The sequence below is a fragment of the Sceloporus occidentalis genome, unplaced genomic scaffold (assembly GCF_023333645.1).
Source record: "Sceloporus occidentalis isolate IW3139 unplaced genomic scaffold, rSceOcc1.0.p SCAF_6, whole genome shotgun sequence".
NCBI classification, from domain to species: domain Eukaryota; kingdom Metazoa; phylum Chordata; class Lepidosauria; order Squamata; family Phrynosomatidae; genus Sceloporus; species Sceloporus occidentalis.
In genome coordinates, this window is record NW_028316986.1 from 33,795,001 (window position 1) to 33,816,022 (window position 21,022).

The window sequence follows — 21,022 nt, forward strand, 5'->3', positions numbered from 1 at the left end:
TTGTGCTATAGCACGACAGTTCTTTTTTTTTTTTAGTACCATGTACTGAATAAATTCTTGGCAAGAAACACCCGTGAATGGTTCCCCTTGGGGGAAGGAACACTATCTCGGCCTCAGCGGCCAATGCCAGGAACAACCCCATCCCCAATACCAGCTATGTGCCAGCAAGAAAAAAAACCCTGTGGAAGCCACAGAAGTGCAATGGTGTGCAAAAGCTGTCAAACATTAAAAACAAACAAATAAACAAGTCACACCATGTTCCCAAAAGAATCCCCTCCCCAACTTTGGTGACCTCTGGGCATCAGGCATTGGTGCAGATAAGAGGACTAATCCATCAGCAGAAGAGGAAAACAGCTGCATGGTGGTTTAATGGGACCATTTGATAGCATGAGAAATTTGACTACACTGGTTTTAAAGAGCTGGTATCTTCACCCACACAACCGCGAATGATGAGATGGGAAAAACATAGTCAAGACCTGTGGGGTAGGGTGGATATGTTCCGCCCCCTGCCTACCCTCTGCCCATTTGCCATCCCTCCTGGATTTCCTGAATAAGATTGACAGTGTGTTCCAATTGGTGGCTCCCTAAAAAACCCAAGTGCTTTTGAAAAAAACACTATAAATGCCACAGTTTCAAAAGCACCAGGTAAAGGGGGATTTGTGCCAGCCTGCCTGAAATTCGGGTCAAGAAAAACAAGCACAAGTATGAATGACCTCCTTTTCAACCAGTTTTCCAAACTGGTTTATAGCATAGTTTGAATGGGGTCCTTAGACTCCTGGGAAGCACCCTTTCGATTATCTGTGTTCAATATTTTCTGAAGTAAAACTCTGAATAAACCCAGCATTGCATTGTAGTTTGAGAATTAGACAATGACGCTGGAGACCAGGGTTTGATTCCCACTTTGGCCATGAAACCTACTGGCTGACCCTGAGCAAGCCACATGCTCTGAGTCTCAGAGGATGGCAATGGCAAACCCCTATGAAGAAAGTGCCCAAGAAAACCCCATGATAGGTTCGCCTTAGGGTCACAAAGCACTTGAAGGCACACACCAACAATGTTGCTCTATGAAATATAATTTCTGAATGGTTTTGAATACGTATTGTCACATGATTTCAAGTCTTTAAGAGTCCTGAATTATTTCAGATGTGTATCCTTCTTAATAACTTATCTATACTGTATACTGTTTAGGATAAAGTCTTTAACATGGATTGGTAGAATTGGTGTGATGGCAGGGATTGCTCAAAAACATTTTAAATGCTCAGAGATCAACACTGTCAGTGTTACTACTCCTGTGTGGGAAAAGGACAAGGCTATGGAATTCTGGGATTTGTAGTTTGGTGGGGCACCAGAGCTCTCTGACACGGAAGGATAAATATCTCACAAAACTACAGATCCCAGAACTCCATAGCATTCAGCCACGGCAATTAAAGTGGTGTGGAACTGCTTTATTTCTGCAGTGTGGATACAATCATGGTCAATGGCCTTATCTTGCTTTGCATGTAGAGTACAAGTCTTCTATTTGAAGGCAGGTTGTTTGAAGGATTTTCTAAATGGAAGTTCAGAAGTCTGCTTTAAAGATAAAGAACAGTAAGAAGGCAGAAGATGGTCCTCTAGCCATCTTATGAATAGAGTGTTGGACAGATAGGTTGGTTTGACCCAATATTTTTATTTCATTTCATTAATATCCCACCTTTCTCAAAAGATGGGGCCTAGAGCTTTCCAGGTGGAAGTTTAATTACAAAATTAATTTTAAAGCATTAAAAAACATATTTAAAACAGGATGATAAAAGTCCAGCCCACCCTATTTAAAACCCCTTTTGTATAACCAATTAAGGGTCAAAGACTTGTTGAAATAAAATGTTCCTTGCCTGCCAGTGAAGAGAGAACAGAAAGGGGGGCAACCGAGTCTGCAGCCCTCATGTAGTGGGAGACACAGTCCCATTGGCAAAGCCAGAAGAAGGTTCATCTGCCATTCAAAACAGTTTTCGTGGGAGGAATGGGAGAGAGGATACATTTTCTTCAGGCAGCAAAATGTCTTGGGTCAGCCTTGCTCCTCCCACCCACCTCATGTCTGAATTTAGAGTGATGAGAGAGGATTTTATTTGAAATTTGGAAGATAAAGAAGCCCTTGGGAACCTTGAAAATAACCCAGAGATCTAATAGATTTCAGTCTACTTTCTGGCTCATGCATGTTCTAAAGACTTGTAAAATATAGGCAAGAAATGGCAGTCTTTCAAACAGAACTTCAGTGGTTTATTTCAAGGATGTTTCTCCTAGTTGCTTAGTGAGAAAACTGGAGAGAAGGAGATCTCTATGTGAAAATTAATTGCCTTCAGAGTCTCAGAAAATGGACAGGTTCTAAAATATAATTCTGAGAAATTGACACTATCTCCTTCATCAACATTGTGGCAAACTAAGGAAATCCGTGGTTGCACATTTACCATTAAAACCCCCTTATGAACGAGAGTTCAGCTATTACAGAACAAGAATGAAAGGTAAAGTGAGTTTTGTTTGTAGAAACTGCAAGGTGGAGATACAATGCTGTACACAAATGAAGAGCAAATTCATATATAATCTTTAAACAAACCATTCATTGGAGTTTATTGCAGGGGAGGAATTTCTCTTAATTTCGAATGAAAAGAAAGTGGGGCCAGAACGCATTCACATGAATTCGCTAGTTCAGCAAATTTACGTGAATTCGAATTGTGTTCGAACTGACTTCCCATTGCCTGAAAATAGCTTGCCATTGCCCAAAATTGCGTGTGATCACCTCTCACGCAATAACGTGAAACCTCATGATTGCGTTCGGACTGATTTCCCATTGCCCGAAATTGCGTGTGGTAGTCTGTCACACAATAATGTGAAAACCCATGTTTGCGTTCAGATTGCCATTGAATTATACTTCCGATTTGCCTTGTCTGATAAACTCCATTGTTGCAATTCATTTCATAATGATCAGGTGATTAAGGCGGCAGGAGCCTGATCCATGTGTATTGAACTCTTTTGCCTGATCTTCATCCCCATGCTCTAAAAAGGGATATTTTACTCCCATGGTCATTTTTGTGGAGAATCCACACTGAACTAGACCTTACAACAGTGGAGACCTTGTGGCCTCTTCCAACTTTTAATTTATGCTTCTATGGTTTGGCAGTCAGGAGGTTAGCATCATTCAGGAGAATTTCTTCCATTGGGAGGATATTTCAATTCACTGGAGTCAGGGAATACCTTACAATAGAAGACTTTTCAACAAAATCCAAATACATATCATGATGATACCTGAATTAGGCCAATCAGAAGGTGTACAATAACCATGCTAGGTTTTGAAGCACACTGGCTTCCCAAGCAAAATTCAGATCCTTGACACTGAAACCATCACTTTTTTCTCTGTAAATGATTTTTACCATGTGTGCATGAGGAAGAAGCCAGCCAAAGCATACTAACCTTGAAAACTAGCATGATGTATTTTGGACCTTTTGGTTGGCCTAATAAAGATGTCACTGTGGTGTATATTTTAGATTTTGTTGTACAAACCAAGTATCCCTTATCCAAAATGCTTGGGACCAAAAGTGTTTTGGATTTTGGAAATTTTCAGATTTTGGAATATTGGCATAAACATAATGAAATGTCTTTATGTGTATCCAAATATCAAACAAGTCCCAGGGCAGCAGCAAGGAGGTGGCAACAAGCCCCCAGGTGCTCATTTTTGGTCTCCCACCTGCCTCCAGGAAGCTCATTTCTGCCTTGTGAATGAATGAGCAGAAGCGCCACAGCCGCCACCTCAAAGGCAGAAGCGGATGGCTGGCAGGCTTCCCAGAGGCATGGGGAGGTCAATAAAAATGTGTCTTTTTATATATAGCTGCTGTACAACTGAAACCCATCACACGAAGTCAGGTGTGGAATTTTCCAGTTAGAGCACCATGTCAGCACTCAAAAATGTTTAGATTTTGGAGCATTTTGGATTTTCGGATTAGATGCCCAACTTGCAATTTGTTGCATGACCAATGCAGACAAGCCTACAGTGCTGTTTAAAAGTTTGTTTTTACTTTATTTTATCTGATTTTATTTTACTTCTGTTCTGCCTGAAGTTTTCTGGCTCTGAATATTTGGATGGAAAAGATCCACATACACACCTGTGGACATGGGGCATTTTAATACTTGGTATCATACTGTATCTCTCATAGGGCTCAGAATAAGACTTATAACTAATTCAATGCATTCTTTTTTTCCCCCTTAGTGCACAAGGGTTAAGGAGTGGCTCTCTCAGAAAGTCACTGGCCACTCTGAATCATCAGGCTTTCAGGTTGCATGCAAGTTGATCATTTTGATCCATTTGCAGCTTTAAGAAAGGTTCCCACATATTTGTTTCCACGTATGGATGTTTCACTTGCCATTTTATCCCTGCATCAGTCGCCAGTGTGGCTTTAGGTGTAGTAGTACCAGTAATAATGATAGCAAAACTATCAATACTACTAATCATATCCTTTTGTTTTTAAAGTTTCATAAACAATGTTTGTACATGACACTTTGGTTTCCAAGAATTCAGGCAATTTAGTTTAATTGTTATCATGCAAATGCAACTGGAAGCAGGGCCGGCTCTAGGTATTTTGCCACCCTATGCGAGAAATATTTTGGCACCCCTGTTGCCCGTCATAATTATTTTCACCCCTTGATTTCCGCTGTTTCGTTTGTTAAAGCTAAACATAACATAAAATTTAGGTTCCAATCTCTCGTCGCAGTATTGATAATTAGTCAAAAAGCCAGTTAGGTTTATACAGGTTAAAGACTTTTTTTATTGCTGAGATATTTGGAATGGAAACTAATGCATACATGTTCCTTTTGCAAGCTGGAAGCATTATTCATTCTAATGATGTGGAAACATCTGGATCCCATCCCCATGAATTTGTGGGGTAGTAGTGGTCCATCTATGACCCCTAAACTAAAAATCTTCACCCAAGGGGCAAAAAAGGCGTGTCAGAAAGAGAAGAAAACCAGTAGGGTCACCAGGTGAGAGGACCAGGGCTGCTGCCACACTTCAGAATTAATGCAGTTTGACACCTCTTTAGCTGCCCTTGGCTCCCATGGTGACCGGCTGTCCTAACTGCAAAGGAGGACAAGGCACTGCAGAATGTAGGTCTTTCAAGTAAAATGGAGAACATGACTAAGTAAAAGCTAAAACACCTCATATAAATATAAATTCATGCGTCTTAGTGATGCTCAAAAGGGAGGACATTTTTGGAATTCCTCCTGGACAGAAGACTGAAATGTAAGATATACCCCAGAAAAAGAGGACATCTGGTCATCTTGCTGGTTCCATGTTATGGAGCCCTGGGATTTCTAGTTTGTTGTGGCTCCACTGCTCTCTGACTGAGAAGGCGAATTCTCCTCCCAAAATCCAAATCCCAGGATTCCACAGCATGGAGCCAGGACAGTTAAAGCGGTGTCAAATTGAATTATTTCTGCAGTGTAGGTGCAGCCTGTGAAAAAAAGGATGGGAATGGCTTCAGGGTGAGAAAGAAAAGACACATAGTAGGCACACCATTTACAGTGCTTTAGAAATAAACTATAACAACAACAACAACAACAACAACAACAACAACACCAAGAGTGGGCAAGCCACACTTTCTCAGCCTGAGGAAGGCCATGGCAAAGCTTCTCTGAACTCATATTACCAAGAAAACCCCATGATAGGTTTGCCTCAGCAGGGCACGGCAGACCTCCTCCTCTTCCAGGACATGTCCTCCATCCCAACCTTCTGTCCAGAAGGTTTTCTAAAACATCCTCCATTTTGAGCATGACTAAGAAGCATGCATTTACATTTCTAGGAGTGTTTGGAACTTTTCTTGAGTCCTGTTCTCCCTTTTTCTTTAATGTTTTCCATTTTGTGGTGCCTTCCTTTGTGGTGAAGACATTTGGAAAGAAGACCAAGCTTTTAAAGTGGATTGTTGGAGCCAGTGTGGACTAGTTGTTTGAGCATTGGACTCTGACTCTGGGTTCAAATCCCAGTGCAGCCGTGGAAACCCATTGGGGGACTTTGGGAGAGTCACACTCTCTCAGCCTCAGAGGAAGGCCATGCCAAGCCCCCTCTGAATAAACCTTGCCAAGGAAACCCCAAGAGAGGGTGGCCAGGAGGCAGAAAGGACTTGAGGACACACAACAACAAAAAGTGGGTCTAGGAATCATAGAAAAGGGTGAGTGAGTGGGAAGGGAGTAGGTGGATAGGGAAGGAATAGGGTCAAAGTCTGGGAAGGAGAAGGAGTTATTGGAGGTGGGGGGAAGAAATGGGGCCATGGAAACCCACTGGGTGGCTTGGGGGGAGTCACACTCTCTCAGCCTCAGAGGAGGGCTATGGCAAGCCTTTCCTGAACAAGTTTCTCTCTTGGCAAGAGAGAGAGGGAGAGAGGAAGGAAGGAAGAGAAGAAGGAGGGAGGGAGGGAAGGAAGGAAGAGGAAAGAAAGGGGGAAAGTAGGAAATAAGGAAGGAAGGAAGGAAGGAAGGAAGGAAGGAAGGAAGGAAGGGGAGGGAGGGAGGGAGGGAGGGAGGGAGGGAGGGAGAGATAGGAGGAAAGAAAGAGGGAGGGAAGGAAGGAAGGAAGGAAGGAAGGCAAGAAGGAAGGCAAGAAGGAATGGGGAGGGAGGGACAGGAGGAAAGAAAGAGGGAGGGAAGGAAGGAAGGAAAAGGAGAGAAGGATGGAAAGATGGGGCAAGGAAAGAAGATAGAGGGAAGGAAGGAAGGAGTGAGAAGGGAGGCACTCTGCACTCCACAACAAACTCCAGCTCCCAGAATTCCATAGCCTTGAGCCAGAAAGAGTTAAAGCAGTGCCAAACCGGGTTAATTCTCCAGTGTGGATGCAGCCCAGGAGTTGCAGAGCACAGCAAATTTCTTCCCTCCTTTCAGCCTCAGCAAGCAGCTCTCTCTTCCTGCTACTTGGAGGCTGGCAGTGCTGCTGGCTGCTCTGTTTGGCTGATTCTGTATCCTGAGGCTAAAGCCACTCTCTCTCTCTCTCTCTCTCTCTCTCTGGCGCCCCCTAGAGGTTGGTGTCCTAGGCAGCCACCTAGTTCGCCTATCTGGACGAGCCGGCCCTGACTGGAAGTCAGAATCCTGCTAATGAAGTATACCGGCAATTGCACATTTTCTAGCAGTTGCAAGGGTGGGTAGGCAAAATCTGCCACTTTGGAGGCAAAAACTACACTGCAGAGTTAATGTAGTGTGACACCACTTCAACTGTCATGGCTCAATGCTATGGAATTCTGGGATTTGGAGTTTTGTGAGATATTTAGCCTTCTCTCTCAGAGTACTCTGGTGCCACAACAAACTACAAATCCCAGGATTCCATATGTTAGGAAGTCTCTTGCTTAGGGGAATTTTAATTAGCTCAAATATAGCCGAGAGGTGGCCCTAACAAAACCACGTGCCAGAATCAGGTCCCAACAGTGTATACCAGAGGTCGCCAGCAAGCTCCAAGAGAAAGAGATGCTGATACCAACTAGGTCCAATTAAAAGGGTAACGTTTATTAAAGCACAGGGAAAACCAAACAGCAAAAGGGAGCATACACACACACACACACACACACTCAATGCTACAGCAGGGGATGGATGAGTTAGGGAGATAGGTTTGAGAAAGAGAGGCACCGCTAGGGAATACTACCTTAGAAGTCTTTTCCGGGAAGTCTGATGAAGCTTGGATGGATAGTGGATCACGGCCGCAGGAGTGTGGGGGAAAAAGGCCGCGGGAGCTAAGATCAGAGTTCAAACTGGCATGGACCAGCTTGCAACCTGGTGATAGCACAAGGAGGGTCCAAAAACCTGGGGTTCTTATAGTATGAAACGTAGCTGGAGGCTAGGGAGGCTTGCAAGACAAAGGTGTTGATTGCTTGGGCTTTGTTAAGCCAAGAGCAAGTAATGTGTTGCACAATGCATTTAGGTCTGGACACAATTTGGAGGGGCATCCGACTTGATTACTGAGTTGTTAAGCTGATCACTGGCTCATCAGGTGTGAGGCCAAGTCTATTGCCTTACTTGGGTAAGCAGTGGCGATTCTGGTTTGGCGACTCCCAAACTTCCTGAGGAGAATTTTTTCTAGTGACTCTGCCTTTGCAAGGTGAGTTGTCTATGTGGCCTCCTCGCCTTTGGCTTAATGGTGGGTCCTTTATGAGGTCAGTCAGGGGTCATAGTACATACCACATGTACCCCAAATTTTATCAGAACCAAACTTGCTAACACATAGAATGGAGCCATGACAGTTAAAGCAGCATCAAACTGCATTAATTCTGCAGTGTGCCAGTAATCTTAATAAGTTGTCTAGTTATTCAGTACCTCCCTTTCTTCATTGCTGCTACTCCCATCATCGTTTTCCTCCTATTGCCATCTCCCATGTACATCCATCAGGGCATTGTCAATAAAATTTCTTCCTGTGTGTCCATTCTCCTATTCAAAAGGTTTGTGAATGAAAGCTTCTCCACTACATGCAATACTGGCATTGAGACTGTTGAAAGCTCTTTTTTTCCTTTTTAAAGGAGGGAGTAACTACAGAGTCGAAAATACAGGGGAGCGCCAGACCTGGAGGCTCTGATCCCTCTTCCTCCTGCTCTTTCCATACTTTTTATATGTCAAATTTACACATGCATTGTGTTAAATATTGTCTGTATTTAAATAAATCTGTCCAATTTGAACAATGTTATTTCCTTATAAAACATTAAAATATGAATATACATGAATGTGTGAATGAAAATATGCAAACTAAGTGAAAATATTTTTGTTCATATACTACAATGACTCTGTGTGTGTGTGTGTGTGTGTGTGTGTGTGTGAGAGAGAGAGAGAGAGAGAGAGAGAGAGAGATCACAAGGGTAAAAAGTACGTGAACCATTTAGTTATACTCCCGAGATCCTGCATCAGGAAACAAGACATAAACTTTGCTGCAGGAAGAACTGCACATGTCTTCACTCTCATCTCCTGCAGAACACACTTCGTCTTACCACCCCAACATAGCCATGTATTGAGCAGAAAGGTGCTGGGCAGTGGCAGAGTGCCTGGCTACATCCCTATAGCTGGCTGCACAATGGCAGCATCATTCTCTGAAGGACCTACAGAAGCTTCCAGATGATGATGGAGTGATCTGGAGGGCCTGATCCTCTCCAGTCCAGCTCAGTTCAGATCAAAGAATATACTGAAGTAAAACTATATAATTGAGAGTACAGATTTTTACTTTACTGATGGCAAATAGATGGGGAAAGCATTTGTTGCTGCTACTGTGTGCCTTCAAGTTGTTTCCAACCTATGATGACCATAAGGCAAACTTATCATGGGGTTTTCCTGACAAGATTTGTTCAGAAGATGTCTGCCATGGCATTTCCCTGACACTGAGAGAGTATGACTTGCCCAAGATCACCCAGTGGTTTTCATGGCTGAGCGGGGAATCGAACTCTGGCCTCCAGACTAACACTCAAATTACTATGCCATGAAAAGCATGCTGCAACAGAAATAGACAAAGAAAGTATTCTTGTGTCCCTTTAGGAAATACATAAGTTCCAATTCTCTTGGTTTGCTAGGAACATCCTCAATGAATCCTCTGTCATCCCACTTTTGCAGATGTTTTAAAAATGTCCTTGTTTCTTTTTCCTTCTCCCCGTTTTCTCATTCTCCTTGGTTTACTTCAATTGCTGCAAATTAAATTCAAAGTGTTAATTTGTTTCCAGTTTAGTAGCAGGAAGGAAAGGAGAAGAGAAGGTGGAATCTTGCGCTTCCTAAATGCTGTGCAAAAGTTTAATGGTTTCTTTTCTTAAAATAGTAATTTTGTATCTTTTTCCACATTAATAACTTTTGCCCTTTTGTTACCTTGCCATATCCTTATGATGTAGCTCAGCCACCTGTGTTCCAGTTTTCATCTTGTAAAATATTGGTGGGCATGTGAATGCTCTCACAGCCTCAAGTGCAGATGATCTCCAGGTCTGCACTTCTATACATTATGATGCTTTCTTATAGGGTTGCCATAATTTGCTACCACCAAACCGGGACAAAATGTAGAAAAAATGTAGGACACAATGTAGGACAAAATTTGCCCAAAATGTAGGACATTGAAGAAAAATGGAGGACACAACCAACTGAAAGCCAGAAACATTAATTATTTTAAAAAAATTAATATAAATTCTTATTTACAAAAAAAATCAAGGAGATTTTGACACTAGACAGAAGGCACACAACAACAGATATAATAAAAAATACATCTGTACCAACCTGTGAGACGCATCTGCCGCTGCTGCAGGAGGCCGCTGGAGGACTCCTTGGCAAGACAGCCTCTCTGTAGAGGGCCCAGCCAGCTGGCTAGGCCCCTCGCGGCTCCCTCGCAGGCGGCAGAGTCGCTGAAGGAGGCCTCGCCACGGCAAGGGCTCCTTCTTTGGGGCCTAGCTGGTCGGCTACACCCCACACAACTCTGCCACCACTGGAGGAGGCCACCACTCCTCCATGGCAGCTTCCTTCCAGAGGGCCCAGCCAGCCAGCTCAGGCCCTGCGTGGTTCCTCTGCTGCTGCAGGAAGCCTTGCCGGCAAGCATGGAGGCCCCTCCCCTTGCCCCTCCTTGGGCCCAACAAGGCCTAGCAAGGCAGATAGGACTTGCTTCATACTGCTGCCGCTGTGCTGAACACATGGCAGCGAAAACAACAATGGAGGAGGCAGAGGAGGAGGAGGAGGGAGCCAGGAGCTGGGAGTGGCTGCAACCCAGGACGGGACATTCAAAACCGTTAGAAAACCATAAATGTCCTGCCAGAAACCAGGATATGGCAAGCCTACTCTCTTAGCACCATATAGGACTTCACCTTCTCAGACAAAGCACTCACGTTTCCCTTTTTGAGACTGGAACAAACGGAAGACCACCCAAATGGGGATTATATAATTATATAAGTTGAGGGCAGGTTTTGGGGCCAGAATTATGAATTTTGATATGACCCATGGAGAAGTCAAGAGTAAAACTTAGGGGCATGTAATGAAGGATGTAAAGGATGAAGCAAAGAAAAACAATGCTAAAAAATTTACAAAATTCCAGCAGGGATGATTATTTGTGCTCATACTAAAGGCTGGATGGATGAGCGAGTAGAAAGGGGTCAGTTCTTCCAGGGTGGATTAAACTCTTGCCTTTCACTATATATATATATATATATATATATATATATATATATTTAAAATACAGTACTTACATTGATTCATGGATAAGTTGACTCAGGTTTTTGGGGTCAATTTTTAACCTAAATCTCTAGACTTATACATGAGTATATACAGTATTTTCAAAATGTTTTGTGTCCCAGCCTGCCAGCCCGCCAGTTTGTTAGTTCACTTAGAGTTATAATGCAAATATAATAATCTAGGAATATATTCCCCTGCACAATTATAGCCATTTAATTGCAGTTTAATTGCCATAGTTTCTTGCTATGGAATGCTGGCAGTTTTAGTTTGGTGAGGTGCACAGAATTCTGTACTAGGGAGGTCTGGTGCAGTACTGTACTACTTTAATAGTCAGAGTTCATTCTATTGGGATCCCAGGATTTGTAGTTTGATGAGGGTAAAAGGAGGGACAGATTGTATACTCATGTATAAATCTAGAAATTTTAGTGATAAAATTGCTCCCCAAAACCTGAATTGACGTATCCATGGGTTAATGTAAGTACTGTACTTTAATTCTTATATTAAAAAAGAAATCCTGTGATTAAAGGGAAGAGTGTAATCTGCCCTGGAAGCACTAACTTGTCTCTTTTCCCTTATCCATCCAGCTTTTAGTTTTAGGAGACAGATATGCCTGCTATAGTTTTTAAAGTTGCTTGGCATTGTTTTTCTTTGCTTCATCCTTTAGATCTTTTGTTACATTACCTTTGGGTCATATCAAAATCCATAATTTTGGTCCCGAAACCTGCCCTTGACATGAGGTCAACTTATAGTTGAGTATACAGTGGGCCCTTCCCTTATGCGGGGGAATCTTTCTGGACCCCTGTCCCTCACATAAGGGAAAAAACATGTATGCTTGAACCTCACTGAAAACAATGGGGTACATGCATGCAGTGCGGTGCAGTGTGCACGTCATGGGTGCACGTATCATTGTTTGTCCCTTGGTGCAGCTTCACCATAAGCTGAAAGCCACTTATGGTGCATATGGTGTGGTCGCACTGTATATTGTGGATTCACTGGTGTAGTTCAAGGGAATACACTAGATCTTTCTAGCACAGAATTCTATATGCCTCATTAAATTACAGATGCCAGGATTCCATAGGACTGAATTATGACCATTAAAGTGGTATCATACTGCTCTAACTGTGCTGTGTTGGTGGTGCTATTCTTATGTATTTTCCCATTTGAGCAAGGGATGCATTTATACTGTAGAAATAATGCAGTTTGGCTGCCATGGCTCCATCATACAAAACCCTGGGATTTGTCATTTTCTAAGGCACCAGTACTCTTTGGCATAGAAGACCTTGTTAAGGAAAAAGCAACATGGGATATACAGTGATTGAAATAAAACTTGTATGTGAGAGTCAGGATGACTCAGCAGAAGCAAATTAAGAGCCACACAGGTGTATATGGTAATGTAATTAGCAAGTCCTGAATGCCAAGGACAGAAATGCAAAGTGGATAATTTAACACACCTGAGAATTGTTAAATTGTCAAGGCTGAGATGATGAAATCATTAATTGTGGGTTGAACCAAGAGAGCCAATGAGAGTGGATGTACACGCCCACTGGGTGGAAACAGACAACAGTGGGTGGTATTTTGCAATGACTATAATAATGGCTATGAATCCCAATGTATTTTGTGGGTAGTAGTGGATAGTAGTGAGGAGTATTGGAGTTGTGTTGAATAGTTTTGGAGCTGTATATAGTAGAATAAAGTAGATCTTTGATATAAGACTACTGAGTTGTCTGGTGTCTTGAGTGAAGATACAAGAGCCAGCTGGATCCTGAAGGAGTGGGAAGACTTCTGTGGAAACAAGAGTGAGAAGGCTTGGAGAGTTTGTCAGGGTCTTCAGCCTATTCTCTGTAACTCTGCTGCTTTTTGAAGCAAAGCTTTAACCACTGACCAAAACTGGTCAGCGCCGGTGCGTAACAAGGTGGTGAGTTCGAGCCAGAGGTGAAGAGCTACAACTCCCATCATCCCTGACAGACCAAAGACCATGTAAAACTACAAATTCCACGATTGAGTTACAGAACTTAAAATGATATCAAACTGCCTTAGTTCTACAGTGTAGATTCACATCAGGTCTCTCTCTCTCTCTCTCTCTCTCTCTCTCTCTCTCTCTCTCACACACACACACCCTACAGACACCCAGTCTGTATGTGAACTGATGCAATGGAAGAAATTGTCTAGGAATATGGTAGGGTACATTTTCTATGAAGAAACAAACACAGCAAGAGCAGTGTTACATTTTACCTCTAGAGATTTTTTTAAAAAATATAAAAGTAAAATTATGGAAGCATGGCAGGGCAACAGAAGATCATGGGAGGATTAAAGCAATATGAAAAGCATCTGAAAAGTTTGATAGGGTTCAATACATATAATGTCACAACCCAATGTCACAACCAAGATGCCCACAAATGAACTGAAATTTGAACTGAATCTTCTATTGACATTTTTTAAAAAAAATTCAGGGGAGGTTTTGGATGAAGGCAAGAAGCATCATTAATATAAACTGGCACAAATCACCAATCTGGATAAATCCTAGGATACCTTAAGATATTTTTTCTCAGAGGGCCTAAATAGCCTAAAGGCATCAGATCCCATCTGATCTTGGAAGCTATGCATGGTCAGCCTTGGTTAGTACTTGGATGGGAGACTGCCAACAAATACCAGGTGCGGTGGGCCATAAGTTGACCGATGACTTGAAGGCACACACACACACACAACCTACTTTGGAGGATGTGAGGCTAGAATGGAATGTGGATACCTCTGAATATTTAAAATGGTTTTTAAACTATCTTGGCTTTTTTTTTAGGGTAATTTAAGTTTCCCAAGGCTTGAGCCCTTGCCAAGGAAACAAAAATGTCAAATGTCAAAAATGTTAGGGTATTGTTTTAAATGAGCAGAGTAGCAGAAATGTGTCTTTGTCTAACTATGAGCTTCCCTAACAACTATTTATTTATTTATTATTTTATTATTTTATTTGACTAAGACTGACTCCAGATACAACACAAGTAGCTTATAGTTCAAAACAAAAGTTGATTAATGGCTTAATTAATCTATTCTTACATAAAAGGCTATATCCTAATCTTGCTAGTGAATGGTTCAGGTAAAAAGAAATCTTTATCATCTCACCATCTTTCCAAAGAAAGTTGAAAGAGGAGGAAGATGGAAAACCAACAGTTCAGTAGAAATTCATTGACAAAAATTTCTGTTAGTCCCAAAGGGGAAGAGACCTAAATCACATGGTAAGTTTGAATGAGAAAGAGGGAGAGGAGAGTTTGCATGCAGGAAATCTCTATCTATCTAAGGAGGGGAAAAGAGAATGCAAAAATCTTCTAACAGTTTTAACCAGTTAGATTGTTTAATTTGTTTTTAGTCTATTCAAATTACTTTTTACTCCTTTAAATTCCTTTAAATTGGGCAAGTTGATTTGATAGTACACTGCCTTGAGATCTTTAACTAGAGGCTGGAAAGAAATATGTTAATTTTTTTTACAAAATCACACACGGCACCATGAGCTGCAGAACATGGAAGTTACTAGGCAGCAAAATTAACAAACCAGAAACCCCTAGCTAAAGAGAATATGATTCCAGCCAAACATACCTCATAAAATAATAGTGTGCATGATCGTGTGTGGGTTTTCCAGAACTATGTAAAGCATTTCTCCTAAATCCTAGGTGCTGCAACAGCCTTACATACAAATTTTATTTCCTTCAAGGGCACAATCGCTCAACGTTAACAGTAAACCTTCTTTCCCACTCCTTCCTGTTAAAGAAATTATGTTACTACATTGATGGGAAGAAAAGAAAAAGGGATTTCCCCCAAAAAACCTAGTATCTTATTCACTAGTTTTCTTTCAGCACTTCAACATTCTCTAGATTGATTCACCAGCGGAAACCCCAGACGCTGTTACTAAAGTTGCCTGAGTAACCTTGTGGGTTTTTGCTCTCAACTAGGCTCAACAATTGGTTTAATTCCCCACTTGGTGGTGCCAGAGGGTTCATTGGCTCTCTTCTTTTAAAACATGGAAGGCAAGGAAGAGAGACAAGTCCATGTCTTGGAAATAATAGGCTACAAACAACTAATAATCCATTATCATTAATTTTTCTTTTCTGTAGTATTTATCTATGTATTTATCACATTTATATGATGCCTTTCTCCAGGATTGGGACCCAAGGTAACTCAGGCTGCTGCCACACTGCAGAATTAATGCAGTTTAACGCACTGCGTTGGTTGTTATGGTTCTATCGTATGGAATCCTGGGATTAGTAGTTTGTGGTGGCATCAGAAATCTCTGACAGAGAAGGTTAAATATCCCAGAATTCCATAGCATTGAGTCATGGCAGTTAAAGCAATGTCAAACTGCATTAATTCTACAGTGTAGATACAGCTTTAGTCACGAAGGCCAAGTACACTGACCATGGATATACTTTAGCATCCAATGTTAGTAGAATTGGGACATATTTCTCCTTGATTTTGTTGCAGCCCCCTCAAAATGTGCTCCAAAGGGTTTAGGGTGTATGGGGTAGAGGGCTGTAGGTCAGGAGAGGTTCACTAATTCTACCAGAAACATCAGAGTCAAGTGGATATGCATGGTTGGATCCTAGCCTAAAGGATAATTATATTACATTAAGAGACTATAACTTAATGAGAGATAATGCTATTTTTGTGGTGTAATTACAACATCAAAAGTTACTTACTGTTACTTTTTGTGTCCTCATGACGTCTTCATAAGTTGAAGCTCCCAAATCATTTTCAAGAGCAACCTTACCTACATCACATTCCAGGAACCTATAGATCACCATGGCAAGGATATACCTTAGTGATATATCTGAAGTGTTACTGATCATTTTCTCTAAGGCTTAGAACAGGAAAAAAGGAAGATGGAGAATGTACAAGCAGGCATCCAATACCATACTCTTTTGAATGAACCAGGAAAGGAATGGATGAATAAGATTAATAAAAAGGTCAAAGAGTTTTATGAACTGCTGTTGCTGTTGTTAACTGCCATCAAGACAACTTCAATGTATGGTGACCCTATGAATGAGAGACCTCCAGGTTACCCTGTCATAGACAGCCTTGAAAACTCAGGGTTGTGGTTTCCTTTATTCAGTCAGTCCATCAATAATGTGGTCTTCCATTTTTTCCATGTTAAAATATAGCACTGAAATCCTATATGACCTTTCACTAAACATAAATTTGTGTACACCTAACTACATAATAGAGGTGCTAAAAAACCCTGTTAGTGAATTGTGAAGATGTGTAACAAGGCACCAGCAAGTGCCCTCTGCTACATATGGCCATTGTGCATCTTCGCAGTTTTGATTCCCACAAGAGACCACCAGGGCCATTCCATCTGCCCCCTGCCATGCAATCAAAGCACGCCTGATAGATGACCATCCAGCCTCTGCTTAAAAATCTACAAAGAAGGAGACTTCACCATAATCCAAGGCAGGGGATTCACTATCAAACACCTCTTATAGTCAGGAAGCTTTTCCTAATGTTTAGGTGGAATTTCTTTTCCTGTAGTTTGAATCCATTGCTCCAGCTCCTAGTCTCTGGAGCAACAGAAAACAGGTTTGTTCCATATTCCATAAAACAGCCTTTCAAATATTGAAACTGATGGAATCACATTCCCATTCCTATGCCTGTCTAGAGGAATTACTCAGGGACAACAATATTGTATTCTATCAGTATTGGCTTTTATATGTGGTATGTGTTTTAGATTATTTTTTTAACTTTTGAATGTTTTTAATCTTAATTTTATGCTGTTTTAACTAGGTTATTTTAATTGGTATTCTAAAAATTGTTTTTAAAGTGTTTATCTTGTGAGCGCCTTGGGTCCCTTTTTGGAAGGAAGGCGTCATAAAAATGAAATAAATAAATAAATTGTATTTGAGTGTCAGAGAAACAAGAGATACCTGAGAGACAAACATCTGAATGCTCTGCAAAAGAATTCAAAAGAAAGGAGAGGTGGGGAGGGGGGTGAGAGGAGTAATATCTATATATTCCTTGCACAATGACAAAACATCTGGAAAAATGCAAGGACATATTCCCTCTACCAAGCAATTTAATAGTTTTCTTCTCTTCCCAAGGAATCCTGAAGTGTAGTTTTTAGAAAAGAAGTGACAACTTCTAACTTTTCACCAAATACAATTCCCAGGACTGCTGTGGTGGGGATCCATGACAGCTACAGTTGTATAAATGTAATACAAGTACACAGGATATTCTTCAACTGGCTAAATTTGAAAAGAAGAATCTGATTCATATGAAACCTCAGGTTCCATTACTGAATCCTTGAATTAGGAAAAGATGTGTTTATTATATAGCCACATTTACAATGTGTACTATAGCAATGAGGATATGGCATTGTCCAAAAGGAGAAGTTTGTGACTTTTGAAAGAAAAAGGACTTCTGGTTTCTTATCCCTTAAACAAGAGGATAGTTTCATCCTAGTCTCTGAAGTACACTTTTGGTTTTGAATTTGGAACACTGAAATATCAAATTCAAGTTCAGTTTTATTGTACAGTCACAGATCTGTTGAAAAACAAACACCTCATCAAAGACCAACACTGTCATACATTAAATGAAGCAACATAATTTGTTGTTATTTGCTGTCAAGTTGCTTTTAACATATGGCAACTCAATGGATGAGAGACCTCCAAGAGCCTGGGCAATTAAGGACACGACTCTGGTTTTACAAACCTGACTGTGGCTTCCTTGATGGAATCAGTCCATCTGTAATGTCATATTTCTTTCCCCCTATTATGATGTTGTTGCTATGTGCCTTCATTTCCAACTTATGGAAGGTGAACCTATAATGGGGTTTTCTTGGTAGGTTTTTCCTCACTACCTTCAACTTTATCAAGCATTATCTTATCAAGTTATCTCATGTCATGATAAGTACAATAGCCTGAGTTTAATCTTTTTGGATAGTTGGAATTGAGTTTTGATTTGTTCTTGGACAATTGCACATTTTTTAAAAATTAATGAAAAAGTAAAACAATAAAAGACCAAAATACACTTGATCTGACCAGACCTTAGAATATAAATTTCCAAACGCTTAATTTGTTTTATTGATTATTAATTAATTGTATCCAAGAAGTAATCTGCCGTTGTAAACATTGTCAGGGAACCAGTGAGCCTGTTCAGTTCATCTTCTATTAATTGTTTTGCAAATTGAATTTTTGTACTCTAAGCTAGTGCTTTATGTGGGATGCAGGCTGCATGGGATGGGGTGGGAATGCCGGGACCTTTCCTGACATAACAAACAATATGTAGGAGAAGAAATCTCTCTGTAATTGTAAACAGGCATTTTTCAAGAAGAAATAGTATCATACAAAATAGATTTACTTGGTTCTGTGAATGAACCACATTTTGCTGGCAGTCGAGTTTAATGAACTACTCTACACATTAACAAATAAGATACTATTTCAAGCCAACAATATTATTGTATGAGTCTTTGAAGCAAAAAAAAAAATTAACAACTATTTCTGTAATTATTTTGTTAGTATTGATTAATAAGAAAAGCCAAATACTGCTCAAAAGTCTTTCTTGGGTTCTTTAAGAAGCTGAGTGTTCAGTTAGAACTCTGGAGACCACGGGTTGAATCCCCACTTGGCCACAGAAACCCACCCCTAGGAATGTCGCACTCTCAGTTAAAAGGAGAGCAAAAATCTGAATGCTAATGACTAGGCTCTACCTTTCAGGCCACAGATGAAATGAAAATAGGGTACAGAAAAGATGGTACAGAATATTATTGATAACACAAATTTGACAACATGCTTAAAACTTCACATTTAGACTGGAATATTGTAACAACTGGAATAAGACTTTCAACATCCAGAGAGCAACAGGGAGAAAACGTATGCAAACACCCCATCCCACATTATACAGATATCTTCTGTGGTTAATTTCTGTTTGAGCAGAAATGCTTTGAGAAGGCTTCCAGTCAGGGATGCATCTACTAATTCTACCTCTGGTAGATTTGCAATAGTTGAGTACAGGTTTCTGACCTCTAGCTGTTTAACAATAACAGCAACAAAATGACTCTTTTTTCTCACTTCCACATCATACTATTGAAATAAACATAGATTACAGGTTTATTATAGGTTTGAAATAAGCAGGGGCAGACAGACAGAAGGTAGTTCTGGAACTTCTGGTATACCTTTGGGGGTGATTTGCAGTGGTTCAGCAAGGATACCATTCCTGTGTAACGGTAACAACAATAAAAGAGCTTCCCTCCAAACACTTTAAATTATGCTGCAAAAATGAATAGAACTAAGAATTTATTATTATTTATAGAAGGTATGTGAGTGCCATGCAGTTCTGGTACTGAGCACAAATTCTTGGGCTCAGAGTACTTAAAGTCTAGAGGTGGGATAGTGATAAAAAAGCAGATCCCATAGCTGTCAAATTCACCCACCTCTGCTGTTAATGTGTTATAAAAAAGGGAAGATCTCATCAAGTGTGGTTTCCTATCTCACTGCAGCATGGTGAAGTGAAAAGCCGCACCTTCTTTCTGAGCAGTTCTTAAAAGGTAAAGCCCTTTCTTCTCAAGTTCAACCTGAGCTTATCTGTACAAAGCATCACCACATATCCAGGGGTATCTGGTGGCCCCCATGCGAGTGGGACAGTGAATCTGAATCTGGGTTCTAGTCCCAACTTTAAATGAGGTATCTAAGATGATCAATGTATTTTGTGGGGTGTGTGGCTGAGCACATTGGAGTGGTTTTAACAAGTTCAGACTACAATCCAGAGTAGACTCACATGAAAACCACTGGCAGCACCATCAAATCCCTGTTTGTCTGAGGCACGTTTGATCTGTGCAATCTCAACTGGAAAACTCTAGAGAATGTGGATATCTTTTGGTTCACTGAACACTCCAGTGTGGAGGGAGGCACAGCTTTAGGCTGCCAAAAGCAATAGCGATGTAGTGGAGGCACACCTCACAATGTCAAGGTCAGAATTTGAACATCCCAAGTAATTCAGTTACCTGTAGCAAGTGATAGGAAGGGATTAATGAAGATGTGTTTCAAAAGGATCCTACTTTGAGCTTTTCTTCCAGAAAATACATTCAATGGCTGGTGATTGGGTTGCACCTGACAAGGATGCTGAAGCCAGGGGAGACTTCCTTTCCCCTCCTTCCCCTTATACCTATCCTAAAAAGCCTCATCTTTTGGTACTGGACTGACCCAAGCACCTTTCTCACTACACAGTTATAGCGCTATAGCCACATTAACTTCCATGGTGCCATCCTATGGAATCCTGGGATTGGAACTTCTGCTATATCTTTGGGGGGATTTGTAGTGGTTCAGCAGGGACATTCAGGATCTTCCACCAGAGAACTCTAGTGCCCTCTTCAAGCTACAAAATCCAGGAACCCATAACTGTAATTAAAGTGCAATCATAGCACTATAATTGGGTAATGTGAAAGAGCCCCAGGAAAGAATTGAGACATCAGGTTGGCGGCTGAAAGGGGAGTCATGATCATTGGTCATGCAGTTGGGGGAATTGTGGCATTTCTGGTCCAAAAAAATAATTATTTCAAGCTATTTCAACAGTCTGATGGCACAAGCTGTCCAACATAGAACAGAGGTTCTCCGTTGGAATGTGTGTCCTTCAGTAGAGTGCTTCAGGAAGAGGCTGGATACCCGACTTGGAGGTCTGAAGCACTTTCTGGCTTTATTATTCTAGGAGTAGGGGGGCTCCTACAGAGCAAGCTCTGCTCCTACTCTTTTACAGGTTGATAATAATTATTATCCTCCTTCTGGAGCTCCAGAAGGCTCCCTGCTTTGTAGCTGTGATTCTTACCTGGCTGTACTTTGTGTATATCTCATTACAAGTTTGTTTGGTACCCTGACAA